The following is a 6,000-nucleotide window of genomic DNA, read 5'->3' on the forward strand; positions in this document are numbered from 1 at the left end:
GCTGGCAAACCAAGGAATAGTCTCAGCATGATGGTTATAGCTAGGTGGTGGCTCAGCCTATGAGAATCTGCATTAGATACAATGGTATCAGCATCTGGAGACACAACATAATCATGTGCATTGTTATATTTTCTCAAGGTACATGAGATGTTGCTTGGCAACTGCATGTCTCCCAGCTCGGCAAAATAAGTGTTTTTAATTATGTCCCTGTGATACTGCATGACCACAGAATTAAGAATACTGACTCTGCCTGAGCGCTTTAGAAATGACATTTATTAAAAAATAAAGCTCCTTTTCCCAATCATCAATATGCCTTGCCTTATTCAAGCATTCTGTGCTTCTGGTGTTGTTCCTGAGCACACATTACAGTATTGCAGTTCAAGGATAATTATGCAGAAACTGTTTTCTTTTCCTTGAATATTTCAGGATTTAGGGGATTTATAAAGCATCCTTCACATCATAGTCAGGAGATGCTGCGCCTTCTTTTCTCTCTATCAGTTTGTGCTTACATCTCTGTACCTGCAAAGACAAGAAATTGGGGCTGTTTTGCTCGCCTATGGCTTGGACTTCTACCCTGTGTAAGGAAAGCCACTAATACGCAGACTGTCTTGGCACATATCAGTAGTTTACATACTTCATCTGGATCTAGTAAGCTGAGTACACCTGGAAAATTACATCCAGTATATACTATATTCCGAGGTTTCTGTAAACGGTAACAACTGCACTGTATTTTACAAAAGACTGAGAGTGGAACACATTACTAAACCACTTAAAAATTACAGCTCTGATGTACACTCTAATCCATGGTCTTCAGTGCACTAGCCTCCATGAAGAATATATGTAGAGAAGAAATTGTAAATCTCATGAATCTTTGCAGGCCCAGCTTCAGCAGGAAAGGTGTCAATAATTCCTTGAAGCACACTGTCTGGGACACCCTGCAGTGTGGGAGTCACCCCCCTATTCAAGCCCACTTTGATGGAATGAATTAGGAGTAGCTGTTCTATTTTAGCACCTATTTTAGGGGTGAATGCTCTAAGCAGAAGGTGGGTGATAGAAAGGGTGTTGCTATTTCACAACTCTGCTTTGTGGACTCCTGCCTATTTGAGGGTCTTAAATAAACTCTGAGACAGCCTTTTTGGACTGGATCTTTTAAGAGACTTAAGGAGATGCTTGATTGCTCATAGGTAAGAAATTCCAGATACATGTGAAAATTCAGCTATACCAAACAAGAATTTTCGAGTTGCATGGGCAAGTTTCTAGTGAGGGAAGGTGCCTCCAGCATTACTAACAGCTGCTGCCGAGTTCTTTGAATTGAATTTTTTGACATAGGTATTCAGTTCTGCCTTATTTCTATATTTTATCAAAACCCTAGTCAATTTTTTTTTTATTTTATTATTTTATTTTATTTTTATATGTGGGCCCAAGTCCCTGTTTAGGTTGTGCTCCTTTGGTGGTTTTACAGCTAATTGCCTATTAAGGAACCTTCAAGAAATAACTGTGCTAGATCATTCCTTCGAAGAAAATAGCCCTGGGAGATCACCTAAGAGAGGATGGCATTAATAGTACTCCCTCATACCATACTTAGCTCCATACAGCTTTTTCACTGTATGGTTACATGAGAACAAAGGCCAGATTTTCTAAGGCACTATTGCTTCATACGGAGAATTTTGAGCACTAATTTCATATTACACTTTTTTTTTCTTCTACGTGTATGGAGTCCTCACCTAATTTTATAAAATGTAAGAAATGCGCTAAACTTACTATTAATATGAACATGTACATTTTTAAACTCAGCACTGGAACAGGTTGCCCAGGGAGGTTGTGGAGTTTCCGTCCTTGAAGATATTCAAAAGCCATCTGGACATGATCCTGGGAAGTTGGCTGTAGGTGGCCCTGCTTGAGCAGGGTGGTTGGACCAGATGGCCTCCAGAGTGGTTTAACCCCAGCCAGCAACCAAGTCCCACCCAGCCGCTCGCTCACTCCTCCCCGGTGGGATGGGGGAGAGAATCAGAAGGATAAAAGTGAGAAAATTCGTGGGTTGAGATAAAGACAGTTTAATAGGTAAAGCCAAAGGTGCACATGCAAGCAAAGCAGAACAAGGAATTCATTCCCCACTTCCCATGGGCAGGCAGGTGTTCAGCCATCTCCAGGACAGCAGGGCTCCATCACGCCTGACGGTGACTTGGGAAGACAAACGCCATCACTCCGAATGTCACCCCCCTTCCTCCTTCTTCCCCCAGCTTTCTATGCTGAACATGACATCGTATGATCTGCAATATCGCTTGGGTCAGTTGGGGTCAGCTGTCCCGGCTGTGTCCCTTCCCAACTTCTTGTGCCCCCCCCCGCCCCAGCCTGCTCGCTGGTGGCGTGGGGTGAGAAGCAGAAAAGGCCTTGACTCTGTGTAAGCACTGCTCAGCAGTAACGAAAAACATCCCTGTGTTATCAACACTGTTTCCAGCACAAATCCACAACATAGCCCCATACCAGCTACTGGGAAGAAAATTAACTCTATCCCAACCAAAACCAGCACAGGTGCCTTCCAACCTCAACCATTCTGTGATTCTGTGAAACTTATAGTCAAGGGAATCTAATCAGAAGACCAAATTACTATCTGTCTCTCCCTCCTCCCTCCCCCCAAACCTTCTCAGCTAACTTGAAAGTATCTACAGAGAAAAAAAAAATCAATCTCAAAACCCAAATCCACAGCAATAGGACATGACTCAGAAGTTGGCAAGTTCAGCCTGCGGAGCAGAGCAGAGAGCCAGTTCTTAAATCTCGAGCCTTGTGGGCAGCTCCCAATCAGTCACAGTGAGCTGAGGGACCAGCAGCTGATGCATCCCATCTGAGCAGTCAGGACAGAGCCATCTAGCACAAGATTTTTTTTTGTTGGAGAGTTTCTTGTTTGGTTTGAAATTGTGTTATGCTGGGAGGACTTTATATCTCTTTTCATGAACAGAACTGTGAAGGATTGATCAGCACACTTCAGAGGCTGTCTTTTAGATACATCAAACTGGCCCAGTGTAAGACTTTAGTGCCTACAAATCAAACACTGCAGTGCCTAATGCCAAATGCAGTCTTAACTGTTCACTTCCCTTTTATAGTATGTGGGGAGAAGCAACTGCCTGGAAAATCTTCTGTGCTTTGTGGGAACTGTCTTGTGTGGGCCAGGAGACACTGGCATGGGAGTAAGCCTGGAATCCCTCCTCAGCTCTCCAGCATGGGAGCAGATGTCTTGGCCATACGGGGCAGATAGCATCTGATACCTACAGTTATTCTTTTAAAGAATGGGGCATAGTCCAGTCTTTTCCACTGTGTAGCTGCCTACAGGTTAGAGCACTCCCTCAGAAAGCATACCTGCCATAGCCAAGGGGGTTCACAGCCACATCTCTTACTGCCCAAGAATGTGTCCTGCCCACTGGACTATAGGCAATGATGTCCAGGGAAGTAGTCTCTGCTCCATTAAACTGTGTGGCTGTTCAGATAGGATAATAAGATTCACTGAAGAGCAAACAGGCAGGACCACAAGAGAAATAAAATGAGAGCAAGTCTTACTCTGCAGTCTGGTGAGGAATTGAGGTGGGGGAGTCACATCTGCTCTATAGATATAGAGTAATGTGGAGATGAAGTAGAGAAGAGATTCTCTGATTAAAAACATCTGCAGTGCTGAGGACTTGAAGGACTTGTAGGACTTTCAAGGTTTAACCTTGAAACTAAGTGTCCTGTTTTGTACCTATAACCTTTTTGCAGCAGCTAAAGGGAAATTTGAAGTTACAGATGAGCTTTTCGTTATTTTGTAGAAGTAAAAGTGCAGGCTCTTATCAGCCAAGCTTGACTGAACTGCTCAGTTCCTCAAAATAGGTCAATGGAGACAATCTGCACTAATTAGGGCAAGTTTACAAAGACAATCATTGTAAGTTAAAAATTTGTGCCAAATCCATTTTACTTGCATATTTGATCTGGAGGTGATGTAATGAACAGGTTTTGTACCAAAGCAGGACATACTGAACAGTATGACTCAATTCCGGGAGCCGCAGGGAACAAGTCAAATCAGGTTCACTTTGCAGAGCTGCAGCTTTTGCCAGCTCCTCAAGAACACCAGTAACTGCTGCTGCACCTTCCCAAAATGCCCCACAGCATATTGACATTTATCCATACAGTTAAAAATTTTCCTTTTCTTCTCAGGTCCAATTTTCTCTTTGATGGATTTAAACTGCTAATTCCTTTGGCTGAATTCAACAGAGGACTTCAGTGCTGATAAGTCAGATGATGTACTGGCCTTTAGGTATTTGGTATGCAAAATAGAGCCCCAAGGCTTGTGTCAGGCATCTCCCAAGTTTGTGCAAAGTCAGGTATGAAGCTATGCAGTGCATGGGGAGAAAGAATTACAGCAGGATGGAGAGCTATAAAACTGATGCATAAGCAGGCCAACGTAATAGTAGCCAGTAGGAAATGGGATGCCTGACCACCTCTGTGCTTTCAATATGAAGCTGTAGTGCAGGGTCCTGGACACTGTTTTGGGGCCCAGACACCAAACACTAAGCCCTGCAGTGCTTAAGTTTGAGCTCGTTTAATAAATTGTAGACATTAAAACTTTTGTTTCCTTTTCTTCTTTCTCTGGCTAAGCAGCCTCTGTGTTCTGGATCTATTTAATTACAGGTCCAGAACAGTTGTTTTGCTGCTCAGATGAGTCTGATCCTCTGCATGCCCAAAAGCAGGTGTGGAGGGGATGGTTAGATCAAGCAGACAAGTGTGTACACAGCAAAGTTAGGTGTCTGGCCAACTGTTTAGTGCTTTTCTAGGGCAGGACTGTGCCCAGATTGGTATTTAGAGCTAGAGTGTCTCTTTTCCTGGATTTTCATTACTTTGCTGATGAAACACAGGAGTGATTCTTCTGTCTTTAGTGTTAAGCAAGTATTTTACTTACCTTCTGCTAGAACAATGCCCTGGTTAAGTCACCATGCAAAGCAGGTACCAACGTGGGAGGAAAATTTGAATTGGTCTTTATGTGTATGTTCCAAAGCTGCTGAAATCATTTGGCATCATTTTACTGACTTCAAGAAACTGTAGGATTCTGTATCTCAGTGAGTATCTGGATGATGGGAGAAGCTGCCTTTCTTTTATTAACTTCTAGCATTATTTCATTACATGAATCATTCCCGTATGCAAAGCTGTCATGAAAATGTACAAGCCTAGGCACACAGTCCTACTTGTCCTATGTTTACTATGAATACCTTACTCACATATCAAAAAACCTGTTTGCCTCAGGCAAACAGAATTTCAGCCAGCTTGTCTTCCATTAGCTCTTCAAAAAAGCCAGAGATAGTGAAAAAACCCTCCGTCACTTTTCTTTTTAGCAGTTTGTATGTTAATTTGAGATGAGTAACCCAGAAACTCTCTGAAAGAGTGGCTACAACTTACCCTGAACTGGGAAGAAAAGGCAGGTACTCTGACAATATTTCTTTCTAGAAAAGAAAACAATAAGTCTATATCTAATGTTTAGAAAGCATTTTATCTGAGATGGTTCTCTCACTGCCAGAAATCTCATTAACCTTCTTTTACCATGGGAACTGAAATTTTAAGATGAGTGTGGAATAACTATTCCGAAAATGAACATTTTGAAGTTCATATATTGCACAGCTCAAACTGTGGATGTTTGTTGCAGTTGATTTTGCCAAGGGAGTATGAAGCTAATGCCTTTTACAGAAAGCAGGCTTAAAGGTGAAGAGAAAATTACGTTCTGGTGAGAACAGTTCTCTACTTGTCAATATTCTGTATTCTCTTTTCTGGGAAAAACATATTTTCCCCCTTCAGCTATGCTGTCAGTAGCTTATTGACTAAGATATTAAACCAGACATTAAATGGTAATCGCAACAGCCCAGCAGAAAGTCATTGTCAGAATAGGACATGGGGACTGCAGTGCCCATGTGAGGTGGCTTTGCTGGAACAGGGCTCTTGTTCCGTTTAGCTTCAATTCAGTTACCTGAGACCTCATCTCATTCT

This window comes from Aquila chrysaetos, chromosome 26 (genome assembly GCF_900496995.4).
Source record: "Aquila chrysaetos chrysaetos chromosome 26, bAquChr1.4, whole genome shotgun sequence".
Taxonomy (NCBI): Eukaryota; Metazoa; Chordata; class Aves; order Accipitriformes; family Accipitridae; genus Aquila; species Aquila chrysaetos.